This window comes from Pinus tabuliformis, chromosome 9 (assembly GCF_031772625.1).
Source record: "Pinus tabuliformis cultivar Carrire ecotype Pingquan chromosome 9, CPIR1, whole genome shotgun sequence".
NCBI lineage: Eukaryota > Viridiplantae > Streptophyta > Pinopsida > Pinales > Pinaceae > Pinus > Pinus tabuliformis.
Window position 1 is genome coordinate 373,302,558 of NC_142307.1, and position 22,835 is coordinate 373,325,392.

Sequence of the window (22,835 nt, forward strand, 5' to 3'; positions counted from 1 at the left end):
TTCAAAATTTTCCATTGTATTTAAGATTTGACTATCTTCACTAATGTCTGGGAGAGTAAAGAGAGGCTAAATGTCATTTTCATCATCAATCCATTCTTTGTCATCTATTTCTGTGATTGTTCTTGCTGGAGGATATAGAGTGAATTTCTTTGTTGAGTTACCATCAGAAATATACATCACCAGATCTACAGCTAATGAAAGCATCCGTTGTGGCTAGCCAAGGTCTCCCTAATATAAGTGGATGTCCTCCTAGATTGTTCTTGGGAGTCAAAATCATAAAATCAATAGGATATTCCCAAGAATCTAAGGATACTGAAATATCTTCTAACACACCATCTGGTTTGATTACAAATGTGTCTACTAATTGCAGTAATGTAGGTGTGTAAAGAAGATTAGCAAGCTTGAGTTGTTCCATGGTTTGTTTGCTCATGATGTTTATTGCTACTCCTAAATCAATCAATGTATTTGGAATTTCAACTTCATTGATATGTGTTTTCACAATTGGACTTCCTGGATCTACATATTTTTGTATGGCAATTTTTCCCATCATTATATCTACTATTTTTCCTACCAGGTGAATTATTTTTGTTTCCTTCGCTTTTCTTCCTGGTTTCTTTATGCTCAACTCCTTTATTATTTTAGCTAGGATTGGAATCTCCTTAATGGCTTGTAACAAAGGGATTTTGATACAAACATTTTTCATTTCATCTCGAAAATCACAATTAGGCAACATAATCTACCTTTCTACTCGTCTATCAACTTGTAATATTTCAGGAAAAGGAGGTACAGAAGTAGATACTGGTTGCCCCATGATAGGAGTTGAGTTCAATGGTTCTTTCTATTTTTCTTTTTCAGTATTTTGCTTTTGGAGAGAGTTTCTTCAAAAAAATTATTAGGTTGTAGAGAATCCTCCGCATAATTGTCTTGTTCCTAAATAACTATAGAAGGCCTTTCCTTTTCTAATATCCTACTAGATCTTAGTTGAACATCATTGAGATCTAGAGGAGTGATCATATAAGTTGGAAATTGTTTTCCTTCCACCATGTAAGTGTTACAAGGATTTTTATTGTTGGGGTTTGGTAAGGGTTGGACAGGTAGTTGATTTGGTCTTTGCTGAAATGGTAGTAAGAGTTGAGGATTTTGGTTTTGTTGTGGAATTTGTTGTGGAAATGGTAGTGAAAGTTGAGGGTTCTAATTTTGAAGTTGTGGTTGCTGATTTTGTTGTGGAATGTGTGGGGGAGGATAATTCTAATATGATGGAGGATATTTGACAATATTGAGAAAATATTCCATAAGGATTTTGTATTCCTTGAACCCAAAGTTGAGATTGATATTGAGGTTGAGGTTGAGGCCAAGGTTGTTGCCAAGAAATCCAATCTGGTGGGGGATGAAGATACATTTGATTGTTAAATCCCTAATTTTGTGGCCCCTGCGAAGTTCTTCTAGAGACAAAGAAAATAGATTTTGCTAGATTTGGAATTGTTTCTTCTTGAAAAATAGCCTTAAGACCTGGAATTGAAGGACAACGCTTAGTCTCATGGTTTTCTGAACAAATCATACAAGTCTCTATGATTTTTACATCCAAATGGCATTCACTTAGAACATGTTTTTTTCTACATTTGGGATAGAAAATGGCTAAAGCATTAGCCTCAGTTTTCTGCCTGTTTTGAAACTTAAGGGTGTCTATTTGTTCACTAAGGCTCCCTAGGATATCTGTTTTGAATTCATCAAGCATATTACTAATTTCTACCCTACTCACTGATCCAATTGTAGATTTATTTACTTTAACAAGAGAAGGATCTCTTGGACCTTTCCCAGTTTTCGATTTCCCTCTTGAGAGATGAACACATAATTCTCCTATGTCACTTAATGGGAGTTGATAGATATCTCTCTTCCCCATCATATTAAGGATATCTATCCAGTCACCTCTAATGGATTTTAATAGAATATATTTGAAGGTATCTTCATCTAAACTATCCATCCTTCATATTATCAAATTATAGTTGACTCTCTCAATTAAATCCTCTAAATTTTCATCCTCTCTTTGCATCATTTTGAACACTTCATCCTTATGATTGGTAGGCATGCAATAATCTAAATACCTATCCAAAAACATTTTTTTCATGTCATTCCATGTTCTAATGCATTGAGTGACTAACCCCATGAACCACTTCAAAGTAGCTCCTTTAATTGGTGAATGAAACAATTTATGTTTTTGAGAGTCTTTTAAGTAATCATAGGTTCTGCACAAGACTTCAAACTCAAATAAAAGTGTTTCAGGATCCTCACCTTTTAACCCATGGAAATTTGGGAGGACATAAGTTGATTCCCTTCTGTCCTCCCAAATTCCCAAGGAGTATCTCCCGGTAGCATTGTGATCTCTTTGAATCCAATGATCAACTGTGCTTCTGACTTTAGCCTGCTAAATTCCTTATTTAGTGCAATTTGGATATCTGCTATTCCGCATTCGGATTGTCATTAGAATGCTTAATATACCAGGTTAGTGCATGGTCTTGTAGGGCATTGACCATCATTATTTTCTTTGTATTATCATCTGTAACTCCTTGGGCTTCCCATACGGCCCTTATCACAAACCAAAACTAGTCTGGATGTTCATTTGCTACTCCCTTGAACACAGGCAACTTTATTGTGCTTGCCATATTAACTCACAGTGGTGGCAGAGGTGGTATGGTTGAAGATGGAGGTGTGTTATAGACATTTTTGTGCCTTACAACTCCAAGCATGAAATGTCCAGAAACCAAGGGCTCCTAAGTCCATAAAAGTGTTGTTCTAACCCCTAAAGGAACAAGGTCAACAAATTACAGCTTCTCCCAAAAGTTCTCCACCAGAAACTGCTCAGAATAAGTCAAAACAGGATCATTTCAGCTGCTCCACTGGCTAGGTGCGTTGCATTGCACCTAAATACACTGTAAGGGTGCGTTTCATTTCAAAAGTCCCTTCTGTGGGGTGCGATGGGCGAGAAATGACAAATGGCAGTGTCATTCCGCGAGGTGGAGAGACAATGGAAGCTTCAAGAATCTTGTCCTGTGACACTTGCCTCATTGAATTCGACCAAGGATGAGTAAGAGGCCTTCAATCTCCAAGTGGAAGCAAGAACTGACAGAGAGAAGACACTAATCAAATCACAAGCTGACTCATCCTCCTTACACATATCTATATATGGATCCCTCATCTCAGAGATCTAGAGGCTGGAATTTTGCATATTGTAAGGAATTGTTGTTGGTTTTTTGAGACAAACATCAGAGTATTGGGTGATCTATGCTTTGTTTGAGGTGAAGAGGGGCTTCTTTGCTGGGAGGTTGATGCTGGGTCAGGAACCACCGGTTGTAACTCCTTCTGGATCTTTTCTTGTTTATCAATAAAACTATTTGAGTTTTTCTCCATGCTTTTGTATCATTGATGCTTGTTACATTTGTATGGTTAACTTAAATATGATCCTAAGTTGTTTATGAATATAGATCCATGTCTTTGTATAGTGTTCTTCTTCTGTGATCTTATAGGTACTTTATGAAGCTAGGCAAGTAAGGGAGCAGGTAGCTGGAGACTGTCAAAGAAGAGAGGGATTGGATCAAAGGATTAGCGCAAGACACAGGTTGGTTCTTTCTATTCCTCTCTATATATAGTTCATAAAGGAAATACAAAAGTAGTTTTTCTCTGTTTGTTTCTAAGGCAGCTGTCACACCTTAGTGGGATAGAGCAGTTCTAAATAGACACTTTTCCCTGTAACAAAATGGCTACTCCGCTGGGGAATGTCTAATTAGTTTGTTTGTGTATCTCTTTGTTGTTTGTTTCATAAACTTATAAGTAGCATTCAAACTGCATTTGCCATAACAAATGCAAAGTAGACATCTGCTGCTTCAATCCATTCACTGGATCTGTTTATGATTTGAACAGCTGATTCAAAAACTATCTGATTGCCCTTGTGATAGCTCTTAGATCCTCCTTAGATCTACCCCTGATTGTGCATTACCGATTGTTTTTACTCGGCCAAAAACCAAAGACTGAACTGCAAACTGTGACCCGAAACCCGGACAGATTCTTGTTTCTGGCCCAGCGCAGGTACCGTTAAGAGATCTTGAACTTCAGCGCACTTCCCGAAAGGGCAACCTACGCTGCATTTCAGATTCTCTGTGTTACAGGTGCGCTGATCAGACTAGCCCTGTGCAGCTGTGGTTCTTATGCTTCATTCTTTCCAGTTTTGTCTCTGAATTTTGCTGCCTGTGATCAGTATATGTCTGTTTAAAACCCCTTTTCCTTGTTGTTATTCCACCTCCTTTGTACAAAAGAACTGTAGATGTTTTTGTGTGTTTGTTGAGTCGTTTACAGTTTTCCATCACAAAAGTAGAATAGTCGTACTGTCGTCCTTTGATTTGGATCTATCGCAAGTGTCGATTTCGATCATAGGAGAAAGTTTGATTGCTGTTGATGGTCGATTATACTGTTAATATTGCCTTTGGTCTGAATTTGTGATTTTCTAGTGTCAAGAACAAGTGTTCATTTCAAAATTGTAAGGTGTCGTAATCATCTCTATTTTTGATTTCGAAAAAGAGCTTGTTTATATTTGTCGCTTGAAAAGGAATTTAGATTTGTACATCAATTTTCTTTTTAGCATCAATACTAAGAAAGTCTAAAACAAATACATGCATGTGCATTTGCATATAGATAGTCTGTTTGGCTTGATTTAGGAAAGTGCATTTACAGTGTGCTCTTTGCTCTTTGTGAAAAGATTGTGTCTTTCTTTTCCTCTAGTAGCTAGGATTTTCATTGCACAAAAGGGATAAAAGTTTGTTTATCATCTTTAGATTGCATTTTAGGAATTACATCTACATCTCGTGGTGAACCCAAAAGGAAAACTTCATAAGCAAGATCAACTTAAAATAAATTCAATGAATCTAACAACGCTTTGGAACTTAACCCACAACATTTAGAGTTCTAGGCTAGAGACGTATTCCGGCATCGTAAAGCCTGGTAACTGTTGTCCTCACTGATGGTTGGGTGATTGCTCCACTTTGAGATGATAAGTGCCAGTACGGACTTGTGCTCCCACGTACCGTCGAGTATATTTTGGGAGACCCCTATAGGCTTGAATCCTTTATCCTTAGGAAGCCGTGTCTCCCGCCCTATCGATCGCATTGCACTGAACACAGCATTCGGGAAGATTGACTGCCATACCATAAAAAGTATTCTGCAGTTTTGCGATTGGTTTGGTACTCCCTCTACCTAGATCTCCAGAGTAGTCCCTTTCGTTCCTTTTCAGACTCCTTAACGGAAAGGTCCATTTGAGCACTTGTCACTTCAGGCTCATTAAAAATCGAAGGAGACTAGAGTCATCTTTTGTTTTTTCTCGACTCTTAAAAACTGAAAAAAAAAGTTATGTCAAAGCGTCTAAAATTTATTTTAAACGGAATATTCTACCCTTTCCTACATTGATCTTGGGTTGAGAAAATGGAGTCTACCAACCAAGGAATTCCCCTTGGAGGAAATCCTAGTCCCTTCTCCTCTTGGGGAGATGTTAGTGCACCGCATATGGCCACATTGTCACTTCCAGGACTGACAATTGGTTTGCCTATATGGCTCTTCTTGACCTTTGTCGTTCAGAACACCACTATTCCTGAACAATTGAATCAGCAATTAGACGAATCCAGAGTTACCCACCAACCTTCTACTTCCTCTAATTCTTCCTCTCCTCCTTCCTCTTCGCTTGATGGGGCTGGTAAAGCCAAAAGTCAAGTTCCTAAGGAGAAGAAGGAAAAGAAGAAGAAGGAGAAGAAGAAGAAGGAGCCAAAAGTGAACGGGGGCAAACGAGTGTCGTCTAACGAAAATCCACACACTGCACCGACCAGGCCTAAATTGCCATGTGTCATTTGCAAAGGAGACCACTTTCACAGAGATTGTCCTTGCATCCCTCAGATCTTAAGGGACTGGTCTCCTCGTTTGCACAACCCGGTGTCGTCAACCTCTAATGATCATGTTGAAAACACACCGTCGACTAGTGAAAGTGAAGCCCGAGGACAAAAAGGAAAATATAGATTTCCTTGTAAACTGTGTGAAGGTGATCATGTCGTTCACCGTTGTCCCTTCTTAGAGGAAGCTAAAAGAGTTTTGGATGATTTTTCGGTTTCACCGTTACGACTTCCCCCTGGATATAAAAAACTCTTGCCGAGTCCGTCACTAGTCGAAAATCCGGCTGACCCGCTTAGGTGGTCGGCCGAAGCATCTATCATTGAACCATACCAGACAAAAGTCAAAAGGTCAAGGCGGTAGTTGACCCGGTCTTGCCTTCAGAGGTTCCATCTTCAGATGATACAATCACTGAAGAGAACAAGGATGACACTGTCCAAATTCTTTTCATAAGCACAGACTCCAACGAACATGGGGGCAATTTACCCATTCCTTTACCACAGGAAGAAAGTTCGTCAGAGTCGTACCCGGCCGTCTATTCGATCCCACCTCCAAGCAACCTAGTTGTCTCCTTCGACTGGAATCAACTAGGCAGACCCCATTTACCAACTAGTGTACCATTCCGAATTATTGTTCAAATATATAGAATGGTTATGGCTGGTACCATCATAGATGAGGGGGCTTCTGTGAGTATCCTTTCCTCAACTGCTTGGAAAGCGCTTGGTTCGCCACCGCTTTTGCCTGAGATGAGAAATTTGACAGGCTTTGAGAAAGGAACCAGTCGACCATTAGGGATCCTTCCCGATGTACCCATAACATTGAGAGTGAAAACCGTTCACATGAATGTAATGGTAGTTCAAGGACCCCTGGATTACAATCTACTCCTTGGACGAGACTATATTTATTGCATGGGAGCAATTGTCTCCTCACTCTTTAGAGTAATGTGTTTTCCGCACGAACAAAGAGTGGTCAACATGGAAAATTTTAGGGGCTAATGTTCGCCCAGTGGGCTAATTTTCCATGATTTTTCCACAAAAAAGATTCGCCAATTTCCAATTTTATAAAAGACGATTCGCCCAAATTTTAGAATATAAAATTATTTTACCTTAAAAATCGCCAACATTATATAGAGACTATATATAAAATAATTATAAATTTGATTAATTTTACAAATATATCAATAAACATTTATAATTTGCATATTAGGGATTAGTGAGATTCGCCAATGTTTTAAACTTCAAGAAAATTTTCCATCCTTAAAATTTTCCTTGGTGGTCAAGCTCGTGGACCAGCTTTCATTCCCTGGATCATACAGAGCAAATAGTCATATACCATCCCTGAATGGTATTTTCACGTAAGAAATGTCTCAATCTCCAGTCCGTCCTCCCGATGAGCGCGAGTGATTCAGAGGGATATGACTGAAACCTAGGGGGCATGCACCCTGGTCTGCTTCGGCAGGAAAACTTCAGGTATAGGGTAGGTTTCCGCAGGAGAATATGACTAGTTTGTACCCCCGTCTGTGATTGGAAGAGGGGGTTATTCTAGAACACGATTCTCTTGTCAAAGTTATGTGAGTTGGCGAGCACCGCCACTCACCTTTGTTTATCTCGGTAGACATTGCCGAAGAAGTGTTTTGTTTGCGCTGTGAATAGAACAATCTTTGGGTAACCTGTAAGAGGTAGGCCTCTCTCGGTAAAACAAATGTTTTAACGGAAAGAAGTAGGGGTAACCTTGAAACTCTATTTTATACCTGGGGGCATGCAAACCTTTTGGAGTGCAAGCAAAGAGTGATCATTTATCTGTTTTTTGGATTGGTCGTTTCCTAACTTGCATAGAGAAAGGATGTGGGGCAAAACTCTAAAAGTTGCCATTTTTATATGAGACATTCTTATCACACGACTGGATTGATCAAGCAGTTTTAGCACATAGTTCAAGCTCGTTAAAAAATAAACATAAGACATGAGCAAATGTTTCCACCCGCATTTAAGCTCGTTAAAAAAGGAACTATTCCCCGGTAAATAACCACCGTGAATGTAGTACTTCAGCCATTAAAGCCTTGGTCGTGTTTGCACCATCACCTCCACTTTTTCATCGGCCGATCATTCACCTCCATTTGATTGTTTACCCATTTTGAGGAACAACTGCGAAGAGTGATTTCACTAGCCATCCTTGTGACACTGCCATGATTGGAAAATTCCAAACCTTACCTGGAATCAGCTGCTACCCGTTTTATCACTTGTTCCTCAAAAGACGAGTCTTCTTTAAGCTCTTTTCAACTGACTCGTAAAATATGAAAATATTGGCGAGTCCTCGGCCTTCCAGCTTGTTAAAGGGACAGGAAGTGTTATCCATCATCTAGATTTTAATCTTTTTGGACCTGAGGGATTATTACACAAAAAGATCGAGCGCTTGTTTTGTTTGGCTCGTTAAAACTATCGAAAATTCATCCCTTCTGTATTTTTTTATACTTTTTCGGATTTAAGGGATTAGATGACGAAAAAGGAATTTTGGAGTTACCTTTACGTGCCTTTTCAGACTCTCTAAAATTGAAAAGGACCGAGTTATCTTTGTCGTTAAACTGGTTAAAAAGATTAATAGCGACAAACTTGTCTTTAGATGAGAACGAGTTTCACTATCGCTAGGCTCCTTAAAACATAGCGATAGGTTTGCCCGAAAGGGAAAATTATAGAACACGCATATGTTATCCTCCCCAAGCTTGACAAAAATAAAGAGGTACTGGTCAGTAATGACTGGGGAAAATTGGGAAGAAAACTCAAAGAAACTTTGTTGGTAGCAAGTCGCTCTTGAACATGACACTTCCACTCCGTATCCGAGTCGGGTTGGGTTGTTTCATTCGCCGGTCACACCGCCATGGTCACGCCATACCATCCACATTTGGGGTTAATGCTACCAATCCATCACATCAGTGTCGCCGACATGTTTAAGAGAAGTCATCCAGAGAAGCCACCCGTGTCTCACCCACTACCATACATTATACTCCATTCTTTCATGACCGCCACCCTGAACCGTATATCATCAGATCATTTTCACCTCCATCAAAATCATTTTCTCTGTTCCGTGTCATTGATGTGGGATTCATTAAGGCCCTCCTATGACGGATCACTTCTTGTCGACATTAGCTCATTATCCAAGAAGTTGATCTAAGAACACCCCATTCAGTACTTTGAAGCTTGCATGCCTTAATGGAAAGTTTCTCACTTCCAGCGACAGGTTTACATCGATGGCCTTCGACCGAAAGAATTTGTGTGGTGTTCGACGCCAAGTCCTTTATTCACACCACGTGGATTGTACTGCAGTACCTTGAGGATCATTATCATTATCGGTGATTCCTCTCGCGCTTGTTAACAGTTTACACCATTGACTGGTAATCAAGCAATGTCTTTCCATGTTCGACTTCAAAACATTTCTCACATGGATCGACTTGTACCTTGAGTAAAGATCGGACGAGATTGAAGACCCCGGATCTAGTTTCATCCATCCGGGCTGCGATATATATTCAGGGAAATAAAGACATCAAATGTACAGCATTGGAGCATAGATAATCATCCTACCAAAAGGATGATGGCTCTATCAGAATCATCAGTCTACACTCAGACGATTGTCTGTCCTATGTACGTGAAAATGAATTTATAAAGCTGAGCATGGGAATGCCCGCCTCAGCTAGATCATGAAAACAATATGAAGATAATGTATTGTATTGTATCCTATTACAAGTCCCCTCCCAGCATTGAAAGAACTTCGGATCCTCATAATAAAGCATTTCACCTGACACCAAAAGGTTAACGGCCTCATACTTTAGGGGGAAACTGTTATAGACATTTTTGTGCCTTACAACTCCAAGCATGAAATGTCCATAAACCAAGGGCTCCTAAGTCCCTAAAAGTGTTTTTCTAACCCCTAAAGGAACAAGGTCAACAGATTACAGCTTCTCCCAGAAGTTCTCCATTAGAAACTACTCATAATAAGTTAAAACAGGATCATTTCAGCTACTCCACTGGCTAGGTGCTTTGCATTGCACCTAAATACACTGTGAGGGTGCGTTGCATTTCAAAAGTCCCTTCTGTGGGGTGTGATGGGTGAGAAATGATAAATGGCAGTGTCATTCCGCGAGGTGGAGAGACAATGGAAGCTTCCAGAATCTTCTCCTGTGACACTTGCCTCACTGAATTCGACCAAGGATGAGTAAGAGGCCTTCAGTCTCCAAGTGGAAGCAAGAACTGACAGAGAGAAGACACTAATCAAATCACAAGCTGATTCATCCTCCTTACACATATCTATATATGGATCCCTCATCTCAGCGATCCAGAGGCTGGAATTTTGCATATTGTAAGGAATTGTCGTTGGTTTTTTGAGACAAACATCAGAGTATTGGGTGATCTATGCTTTGTTTGAGGTGAATAGGGGCTTCTTTGTTGGGAGGTTGATGCTGGGTCAGGAACCACCGGTTGTAACTCCTCCTGGATCTTTTCTTGTTTATCAATAAAAACTATTTGAGTTTTTCTCCATGCTTTTGTACCATTGATGCTTGTTACATTTGTATGGTTAACTTAAATCTGATCCTAAGTTGTTTATGAATATAGATCCATGTCTTTGTATAGTGTTCTTCTTCTGTGATCTTATAGGTACTTTGTGAAGCTAGGCAAGTAAGGGAGCAAGTAGCTGGAGACTGTCAAAGAAGAGAGGGATTGGATCAAAGGATTAGCGCAAGACACAGGTTGGTTCTTTCTATTCCTCTCTATCTATAGTTCATAAAGGAAATACAAAAGTAGTTTTTCTTTGTTTGCTTCTAAGGCAGCTGTCACACCTTAGTGGGATAGAGAAGTTCTAAATAGACACTTTTCCCTGTAACAAGGTGAAGGCGGTGAAACTAGTGGTGGTGTCGGTGGGGGTGGTACACGTAGAATTCTCTACCTTATCAAATGGATTGCACTTTGCAGCGAGACCTTCGTGAGCTATTCCTCATCCCCTCGTGGAGGTGAAACCAAAGGGCTATTCTCTGGTCCCTTACTTCCTTCGTTTCTATAGATTTTTCCACTTCACATAGCTGTAGACATCAAGGTAATTGCATAACCCTCTTTTCACACAATAACATTTTAATCCAAGTACTCAGAGACTTTACGTACTTACCTCGCAGTCCTTTGAGAAAGTGTCACTCTGCTTCTCTATAGCTGACTAAAGTATATACCGCAAACTCAATAATGAATCCTCCTATAATCTGATCAAGGAAGTGATCAATGGCGTGGGCGATCTTATCTTCCGATGCTTCTAATATGTGCACCAACTCTAGGGTCCACACAATAGGATTCTCGAGTTTCCACCTTCCTTAGCTATCTGTTAGCTTCACAATCCACTCATACAACTCCATCTAGCGAAAGATGTAAAGAAGATTTCGTAGATCCCTATATACAGGTAGTAATCTAACAACTCTTCCTTTGATAGTCGTGGATTCCTGTTCTCCTACGCCGCGAACTTGTGCATCCTTCTCTCCAACCAACCTTCAATTTCCTTCTTAGTTGGATTCCAATGATATGACATCAGACATCTCTATGCAGATTCCGGTCTTGGCAAAAGAACCATTTGTTGGCATGAGAGGGCCGTACCCAAGTTCAGAGTTAATTAGCAAAAAAAAATCCCTCTACCACTGGCCCTTTCGGCAATAGCCCATGGAGCGTGGACTGAGGTCTCACCCAAAGTAGTATGGGAGGCTGCTGGAACCAAGTTTCCACATCCTAGAGATGTTTGAGGGGTTGATTTAATCCAACTATGAATATCTTCGCATAGCTCACTTCGTGCACTATCCTAACCTACGATTCCTTCGCGATCTGTTATAATCGCCTTCGTGCAACCCTAACCAAGGGCTGAGGTGATTTTGCACTGCTAAAGCAACAATCTATGCTATTTCCCCATGTTACACCACAGATCTTACTTATCTTCTTATGACAGTTAATTATCTTTGCGCAAACATATACTTTATCTTATATTCACTTTATCAACACATTCATATAAGTTCGCGTATCATATAACAATAGAAATGCAATTTATATCTGATACACTCAATGCACAAAATAGGAAAAAGATACACATAAATTATGTAAAACTTCTCTTTATTAATGATTCAATCTGTTACAGACTCAACCTTCCTTGTGCACTCAGCTGCAGAGCCTTCTCCTACTCTATGACCCAAACACTCGACTTGACACTTAGATAAGACTCAATTCTTCATCCTTCATTCATGACTATTCTTCCTTGATTCTTGTTTTACAACTTAGAGCCTCGCTCTATTCATACAATCCCATGGTCCGCGGACCATGGGTAGATCTCTAAGGCCGACACTATATTTAAAAAAATGAGGGCGGACAACCCTATGACTCATTTACAACTTCACGCTCCGTGCCCACAAAATGCAGTATCTTTACATAGGATTTGGTCAAAATCTAGGCTTTAAGCCCCAAAACTTACCTTCGGGGATCCTGCATCCAACAAGTATCAAAGGGAGGAATAAGGCGCTAAGCAAACAAAGCCCTAGAAGTTAACGATCTGGGTGAAAGAGGGAATAGAAGGAATAAATCGACATCACCATCTAAGGGTGAAAAAACTTGGTTCCAGCATCCCCTCATACTACTTCAGGTGAGACTTCGGTCTGCGCTATGCGGGATGATGCTGAAATGGTCAGTAGTGTAGGGATTTGTTTGGATAACTAATGTTGAACTTGGGTTAGACCCCAAAAAGCCAACAATCTCCTTAGGGACGAGGATGATGAACCTCCAGGCGGGGGATGATAGGAGGAAGAGGCCTAATCAGATGTTATAACTGTGATTAAGAAGGTCATGTTGCAAGGGAGAGTCCAATGCCAAGAATACCTCGGTGTTCACATTGTCAGGCAAATACGCATGGTACAAAATATTTTATATAGCTTACTTCTCGATGGGAAGAACACAATCAGATGAAAAGATCCAATTTGGTCAATGTTGAGCCATGAGAACTATAATCCGTTGTGCAGTTGAATATTAACATTCTAACCATAGGAGGAAAAAGAACTGGAGTCAATATTGGAACGTATGAGAAACCAAATCCCATAAGGCCGACGTCATGAAAAATATCCTATGATCCCAATCAATAGAAATAATACTATAGAGACACAGTCGAATTATTCTGGGAATTAGTTTCTTCTCAAGGGCCTCGAATTAAAAATCAAGAACAAGTACAGACCAAAAGTCATATACCTTCACAAGAGATATCGAAACCTATTTTGGAGTGGTTTAAATTATTTTGGTCGATTATGAATGATGAGAAACTTGTTGGTCAGTTGCGAAAAAAAAAATTGTTGTGAAGGATGACCCATTCTCATAAGAGAGTATTTATGCTAATCTCCCTTAAAGGAATTTTAGACAGGTTCGGCGAAAAACAAAGAGAACAGGAAGAGAATTATGTGTTGATGCTCATATTGTTGGATAGCCGGTTAAGGACCCTATGCTAGATCTCGTCTCAGATGTTAATATTTTTCCAAGAAAAGCTTGGGAGGCAATTGGGAGACCGAGATTGGTATTTTCATCCATTAAATTATGCATGGCAAACCAATATTGTATTCTACCCATTAGGAGATTGAAATATGTTGAGGTTGATATCACAGGTGTCAAGACCTATCCATACACTGAAGTAGTTGATATTATGGGTGACAAGCATCCATATCCAGTTGTTGTAGCAGCTACAACCACCCTCCAACATTTTTCCTATGCTTCGATTTTGGATCCTTCCTTCTTAACCACAACAAATCATCTTACACTCATCCAGGTATTCGTGATTCAACCCAGACTTATATTTGCAGTTTGGTTTGTGTTTTCTCACTTAGTTTATTTTCTAACTCACAAGTTGATCTCCTAATTGGGTCCCACAATAGTTCTGGACTTGCCTCTAGAAATTGCACAATTCTTGAGGGAAACTAGCCTTGTTGTTGGGAATTTCTTAGTCGTAATTTCTAGTATGCCTTGAGCTTAGGAAATGCACAATCATGAGGGGGCAGCCTAGTATTGACCCGAGGAATTCTGCAACCCTCACTGAGCTCAAAAAATGTGTAGTGCACTGAGCCAGAAAGTTTCCCAGTTCCCCGAATTCTATTGTCTTCCTCGGTAGTGTGCATGGCCAGTTTCCTAGAAAAAGAAAAAAAAACCATCCCTAAAATATACGGATCGATTTTTAGTATCTTGAAGGAGGAACTTGTGCTTATTTTAGAAACTTCTTCCAAGTGTCACTTTTTACTTGATTTTAGGCATGTGTGTCATAAACCCTAATCTATCCAAATATATTTAATCGATGCTACTGGAGCTCATTCCACATTCAATATTGGAGCTCTAGCATTCTCAAGTAGATCAAGGAACCTTCAGTATGATTGTCTTCTCTTTTGCAGGTGAGTTTTTCTTTTGTTGCATTTTGCCGCTTTTTCTGTCACTTTTTTTTATTTGTCTTCTATGAGTGTTCTTTCTTTGTATGGTTGCTAGAATTTTAGCTTGTAAAATTGTTGTTTCATGTTATAGACTGTCTTTCCCAAGTGTCGTATGAGTTTCCCTGTTTTTGCACCAACGGCTGTTGTTGTGGCGACTCTCCTCACATACTTCATTTTCCTCCCATTTAATCAATTGTTGGACTTGATTCACATGAATTCATCCAAATTTAGTCAAACATTCTCTTAGATTCACACTATCTCTTAGATCTCCTTCTTTCAACACTTCCCTTGGCCAGGTCTTGGTTTCCCTTTTCATATCTCACTTTGCACAACTGGGAATGCACAATCTGGAGGCTCAAACCACAACCCTGGCCTATAGAATTGCGCATAGCACAACCTAGGCTAGCTCCATTTATGCACTATGTAGTTCTAGGAGCCATCCTCCCATATTGGCCACTGAGGCTGCATAATGCATAGTCTCTCCCAGGCCTTTTCAAAGGCTGAACTGTACATTGCACAACTCCAGTCATCAATATTCCACCTTTGCTACTGGGACTACGCAGTGTGTAATTCCCATAGTCAGCCAATCACCCCTATCAAGAAGAACTATGGAATCCCTCACATCTAGTCCTTGACATGTTGCTTGTACTTGCCTTGAAGTTGTTTTTCTTTAAAATGACATTTGGTTGCCATGATTGTCGTCTTTGTCCCAGATAAAACATTTTTTGAGAATCTCTCCAACAGTCACTGAAAACATGGTATTCAAGAGAGTTTCATCAAAGAAAACCACAAAAATCAATACTGGGGAAGCAATTGAGTAGCCATCATTTCATTTACTAATATATGTAGATACTCAGATGTTTATTGAGAAAGGCACAACATTGACATGGTAATAGATCAAAGACACTTTTGGAAATTACTTTGAGGAGAATTTGGAGGACTGAGAAGTATATCCTACTATCCAATAGCTAGGGTTATACAAGGTTTCATGTAGGTATCCTACCTTCCTGCATGCAAACATTATCTGTAGGACTGTCTCACATATGGATGAAAATACTATGACATTCAGCAATGCTAATGGGCAAAAACTTTCCACCTTCAGGGAAAATGACTTTTAGTAGACGAGTCACTTTCCCAAGCCAGTGCAGTGCATGGAATCACTCTTCTATGCCACCTAGAGCTACGTGAATACAAGATACATTGTCAGTTGCTGGGTGAAAGAGACATCAAAGTTTCTATAGGCACCCACCCATGTTTCCAAGACAAATTCCCTTAAGAAGGCTTACCAGTTCTGGATCATCTTCGCTTGTAGAATATATGCTTAAGAGGGCATGAAAACCTTTCCTAAAGGGTGGGTAGTCTTACTGGACCAATTGGTGAGTGATGTGGGGCCATTCAACTAGTCAAACCTATTGGATCAACAATTAAAGTCCCATGTAGCACAGGCTCAGAATTGCCCAATCTCCCAAAATGACTAGATTATGGACTTGTTTAGTAGAGAAAACTTGTATCGTGTGACTCATGTCATTGTTTCGAACTTCTACCCTGAAAATGATACACAAAATACTGCATACTGTGTTTTTCCAGTCACATTTTACTAAATTAAAATATGATGCTCTTAGAGGAAGCTACAACGATTTTCCCAACGTCACCTATTTGAGACTAAACTTTGGAGCATGCAAAAACCCTAACTTCTTCGGACCACATATCTGAAAATATAGTGAGCCAGGATATGAAATTTTACAAGAACTTCACTAGGATTTTAGCTTTATGTAATCAAAATTTTAGCATCTTAACCTTTGTATAAAAAACTTTAAAGATAAAATAACATCATGACCTATTTGTAGTAGTGAAACCCTAGGATCCAAAGCTTTGATACCAAATCTTATGTAACTAAATCAAAAAATAGATAGATCAACAACTTCAAGATGAACATATTGGAGGGGAAAACCTCCTTTACATCACATAAATGAGCAATTCTTGAATGACCCAAATGATAATACCTCCTTGGCATATATAGGAGTCTAAGGGGTCACAATATAATCATAGCCCACATAAAATTAATAATGTAAGGGTAGAATAATAACAATAGTGGGCTTTTATGAGTCACAACAATAACAATACGATGAATGCACTAGTATTATATGTACCTAATAGTTTAAGGACAATCTAGTCTTCTTATGGGACCTCCTCTGTCGCCACCACACAATCCTGGAGTTGCACAAATTTCTTCAGCAATGCCATACTAGAGTCCAACTTAGTATCAAGAGTTCCCTCCTTATCAAGGTATGTCCATAACTTATTTTTGTGAAATTTTCATATCCTTTCCCCATTCACCTCATCTGTGTCCTATTTTACAAAATTATTCCAGTGTGCCAAACAATCTATTTTATGAATTATGTTGATCACCAATGCATCATACGGATGAATTTCAATCCTTAGATGTATTGGTTGATCCCCTAGATCCTAAAACTTTATGAATTAGTTAATCTCCTTAGGGACGAGGAGGAGGACCCTCTAGGGGAGGGAGGATAGGTGGAAGAGGCCTAATCAGATGTTATAATTTTGATCAAGAAGGTCATGTTGCAAGGTAGTTCCAATGCCAAGAAGACCTTGGTGTTAACATTGTCAGGTGAGTGCAGATGGTACAAAATATTTTCTAGGGCTTCTTTCTTGATGGGAAGAACATAATCAGATGAAAGGATCCAATTTGGTCAATGCAAAGCCATGATAACTAGAATATGTTGTGTCATCGAATATTAACATTTTGACTAGAGGAGGAAAAAGAACTGGAGCCAATATTAGAACATATGAGAAACCAAATCCCATAAGGCTGGCATCATGAAAAATATCCTATTATCTCAATCAATAGAAAGAATATTATAGAGACACAGTTGAATTATTTGGGTAATTAGTTTCTTCTCAAGGGCTTCGAATTGAATAACAAGAGCAAGGACAGACCAAAAGTCCTAGACCTTCACAAGAGACATCAAAACCTATTTTGTAATGGGTTAAATTATTTTTGTAGATTATGAATGATGAGAAACTTGTTGGTCAATTGTGAAAAGAAACAATTGTTGTGAAGGACAACCCATTCTCATAAGGGAGTATTTACGCTAATATTCCTTAAAGGAATTCTAGATAGGTTCGACGAAATACAAAGAGAACAGGAAGAGAATTATGTGTTGATGCTCATATTGTTGGATAATAGATTAAGGACTCTATGCCAGATCTTGGCTCAGATATTAATATTCTTCCAAGAAAAACTTGGGAGGCACTCAGGAGACCCAATTGGTCTTTTCATCCATTAAATTATGCATGGAAAACCAATATTGTATTTTACCCATTGAGACATTGCAATATGTTGAGGTTGATATCGGAAGTGTCAAGACCTATGCATATTTTGAAGTAATTGATATTATGGGTGACAAGCATCCATATCCAACTATTGTAGCAGCTACAAGCACCCTCTAAAATTTTGCCTATGCTTCGATTTTGGATCTTTCCTTCTTAACCATGGCATATCATCTCGCACTCATCTAGGGATTAATGCTTCGTCCTAGACTTATATCTGCAGTTTGGTTTGTATTTTCTCACTTATTTTATTTTCTAACTCACAAGTTGATCTCATAACTGGGTCCCAAAATAGTTCTGGGCTTGCCTTTAGAAATTGTGCAATTCTTAAGGGAAGCTAGCCTTATTGTTGGGAATTGATCAATCCTAATTTCGAGTGAGCCTTGAGGTCAAGAAATGTGCAATCATGAGGGGGTTGCCTTATATTGATCCCAGAAATTGCGCAACCCTCACTGAGCTCAAAAAATGTGTAGTGTAATGAGCCAGAAATTTTCCCAGTTCCCCGAACTCCATTGTCTTTCCTGGTAGTGTGCATGGCAAGTTTCCCCAGAAAAAGAAAAAAAAATTCTCTAAAGTATAGGGATATATTTTTAGTATCCTGAACGAGGAAGTTGTGCTATTTTCAGAAACTTCTTCCAAGTGTTGCATTTTCCTTTATTCTAGGCCTGTGTATCATAAACCCTAATTTTTCCAAATCTATTTGATCAATGCTATTAGAGATCATTTTCACATTCAATATTGGAGCTCTATGATTCTTAGATCAAGGAACCTTCAGTACGATTATTATCGATTTGTAGGTGAGTTTTGTGTTTTTCATCTTTTGCCCTTTTTTCTTTCGCTTTTTGTTGTTTGGCTTGTGTGAGTGTTGCTTCGCTTGTTTCTCTGCATGGTTACTGGAATTTTAATTTGTTTTAAGTTGTAAAATTATTGTTTCAAGTTATAGATTTCCTTTCCCAAGTGTCACATGAGTTTCCCCGTTTTTGCACCAACAATCATTGTTGCGGCGAATCTCCTCACATACTTCAAATTCCTTTCATTTAATCAATTATTGCACTTGATTCACATGAATTCATGTACATTTAGTTAGATCTTCTCTTAGCTTCACACTATCTCTCATATATCCTTGTTTCCACACTTACCTTGGGAAGATATGGGTTTCCCTTGGCGACATCACACTTTGCACAACTAGGACTACGCAATCTGGAGGCTTAAACCACAAGCTTGGCCTCCATAATTTCATAGAGCACAGCCTAGGCTGGCTCCAACTATGCACTATGTAGTTCTAGGAGCCAGCCTCCCATATTGGCTAGTGAGACTGCATAATGTGTAGTATCTCCCAGGCCTTTTCCTAGGCTGAACTATACATTGCACAATTCCAGTCATCAAGATTCCACCTTTGCGGCTAGGACATGCAATGTGTAGTTCCCATAGTCAGCCAGGTATCTCTATCAAGAAGAACAATGTAATCCCTCACATATAGTGCTTGACATGCTTCTTTAACTTGCCTTGAAGTTGTTTTGATTTAAAATTGCATTTGGTTGCTATGATTGTCCTCTTTCCTCCACATGTACAACATTTATTGAGAATCTCTCCAACGGTCACTGAAAACATGGCATCCAAGAGATTTTCATCAAAGGAAACCACCAAAATCAATATTGGGGAAGTATTTGAGTAGACATCAGTTGATTTACTATTATATGCGGATACTCAGATGTTTATTGAGAAAGGCACAACACTGACATGGCAACAAATCAAAGACACTTTTGCAAAGGACTTTGAGGAAAATTTGGAGGAAGGACAAGTATATATTATTATCTGATAGTTAGGGTTGTACATGGTTTCATGTAGGTATCCTACCTTCCAATGTGAAAACATTATTTGCTGGATTGTCTCACTTACAGATGAAAAGACTATGATATTGAGTAGTGCTAGCATGCAGAAACATGTGACCTTCTAGGCAGAGGACTTTCAGAAGATGTATCACTTTCCTGAGCTAGTGAAGCACATGGAATCACTCTTCTATTCCACCTAGAGCTACGTGAAGACAAGAGACATTGTCAAACGTTGGGTGAAAAAGCCATCGAAGTTTCGATAGGCACGCACCCATGTTTACAAGACAAAGTCCCTTAGGAATGCTTACCAATTCTAGATTATCTTTGCTTGCAGAATATATGGTTAAGAGAGCATGAAAACCTTTCATGAAGGGTGGGTAGTCTTCCTAGACCATTTGGTGAGTGATGTTGGGCCATTCAATTGGTCAGATCTATTGGCTCAACAATTGAAGTCCTATGTAGCACAGGCTTGGCATCTGCCCAAGGATGAGCGAGCAAGATTCTATATGTTTGCATACATACTAGATGCAATCTATGCACAACAATAGTTCCCTGGCATGAACTGGACATGGACACCCTAAGAGACTTCTATGGATATCTATTACAAGTTTATTTCCTACTGCACTTATCGAGGAGTAATGGAAATGATAACTTATCATTTTATCATCCCACTATACAAGATTATATTTGAACAAGATCCACCTTGCATGTCCTGAGAAGAAATGGACAGGATAGTAGACATTACAGATTTGTATGCCTTACCAGGTGGCACCTGCATCCGACTGTTTGGCGGAGAGAAGCCTTTGCATGTCTTACCAAGGAATGCCACCTCTCTACAAAGTTGTGAGCATAACTGCATAGGAAGAATAAAACACCATGACCCACACTTCCTTTGCGGATAAATTTATATGAGATTAAGAACTTAAAAGATGTAGATGTCGAGGCTAAGGACATAGTGAAATTAAAGCTCAGCATCAATGACTTTAGTATGTATGATCCCCACAGTATTTTCAAGGACCATTGTACGAAATTTTACTTTCCATGGATCAACGGGTCATTTCATTGGCTAGAAGATGATCCTTGGAGGTAATGCTATAATTCCTCCAGACTTAATGAGCTAGTCAGTATAGCAAGGATTTTGAAGACTTCTCCACAGATAGGAGAAACTCTAGAAGTAACAACAACAACAATAGAAGGCATCAATCTAGTGTGCAACAAGGGAAAGAGGATGATTTTTTATAGTCAAGAGGGAGAGAACAGACGCAAAATGAAGGAAAATCCTATTATTGTGAAGGAAAATTTAGAAATGGAAGAAAAGAGGGAGCAACAGATGAAGAGAGTAGAGCAGATGAAGACAAAAAATCAGAGGTTGTAGGAACCCAAATTGATATTGCAGGAGATGGAGAAGAAGGTCAAGGAAGAACAGGAGTTGAGGAGTAGAGAAAGGGAAGAGAAGAAGAAGCAGGAAGAAGAACAAAGACAAGGCTTGAAGATAGAGGAAACAACATTGGTATAGGTTGAAGAATGAGAATAGCCAACATTTATTAAGGGGAAAGGTGAATAAATGCAGGATCAGGAGATTTTTCAATAGATTGAATAATTAATTGAAGTAACAGACATGGAGTTAGAACAAGAGCATAAACATGATGATGTTGACCTGATGTCTAGAGCACCACAAGTCATCCCTCAGTCTCCACCACCTCTAGTAGTAGAACCAGCCCCAGTGAGCAAGGATATATTATTCTCCTTGATGATGATTCGGTCATGGATGTGTACAATCTATCATTCAATGAGTTCAAGAAGAGAATTGTACAAGCATAGATGAATAAATTTCCAGATGATCACGCATCACCTACATTCATCAAGGAAAGGGTGGTAGCGTCAAACACCCAGAAGAATCCAACTTCCATTTCTGAGGACATCTTGGCCTATGTAGGAAGAACAAGACCAAATGTTCAATATTTGACGGTGGCAAATGAGAAACTGGAAAAGGACTTGCAAGCTACTAAGAAAGAGGTAGAACAACTTTGAGCAATGATGCAAAACGTAGTTTCTGCATTGGGGTATATGAGAACAATAATACTTGTTTAAGTATCAACTCTTAGAGAAACTAGGCAAAAGTTCTGTGATGGATTTGTCACCGTGTATAAATCAGTGGTCTGTTTTCATGACCTACAACAATGGAGTAAAGAGTTTTTTAAAACTCTAAAAAACATACATGTTTCCATTGCTTATGTACAAGAGTGGAAAATATCGTACAAAGGGGCCCCTCTTGACTTAGTCAAGAAGATGAAGCCACAGGGAAAGCTGGAGAAAGTGGAGGTTTGAATGTCGATTCAGAATAATGAGCAACTGGCCTCATTCATCAGTAGCACACAAGCCTCATATATGTGGTTGCATAGTAGTTTGGAGGTATTTGTGAGAACATACAAGATCCCATCAATCAATTCCCTTAATGATGCTAAACCTAAGAACCAAGTCCCGCAGGAGATCGATGAGTACTTGGAGCAGCTAAGACAAGAAGTCACCAAGGAAGACTTGGAGCTGAACGCACACAACATGCAGAAGTTCATTGGTGGTCCTGTCAAGGTCAAGACAATGTTTCTCATGTTTCAGGATGAGTTGGATATAGGTTCCAAGATGGTGTACATGAATGCCATGGAGGCTAGAGTTGACATCTAGAAAGATATAGTTAAGCAGCTTGGGGACACCATCACACAATACCAAGCTTGGCACCAATATGCAGCCGATAAACAACAAGTGGATGCTATTGAGATGGACTTTCCCCAAACTCTAGAATCATATTTTTCTATCTTGTTAGGCTATATCTACCCCATTTTTTCTTATATGGGTACATGTGGAAAATAGAATATTATTTGTAATTATGTTGTAAGATAAATTCCTAGTGTCAATATTGGAATATGGAAAGTCATGATGTATTGTAATGCATCATTTTGTGAAGAATTTGAAGAGTTATGAGGATATTCCAAAGGTCACAAAGGGGAGTTGGAGATTCACCCCCTCTTGTTATAAATAGAACCTCATAACTCATGTAACGGGATTTTGGAAGCCAAGCTTTTTGCTAGGCTTAGGCTTAGAAAGAGCTTGGGAGTATTGTGAAGAGCCTTAGTTTCTCCATAACATAGAGTGAGTACAAATATTTGGAGGAGAAGGTGTTACTGACTATAATGTTCCACTATTAGGGATAGTGGTCATCAATGGTGTATGTATGGATGGAACTTTCACTCATAATAATAAAATTAGGG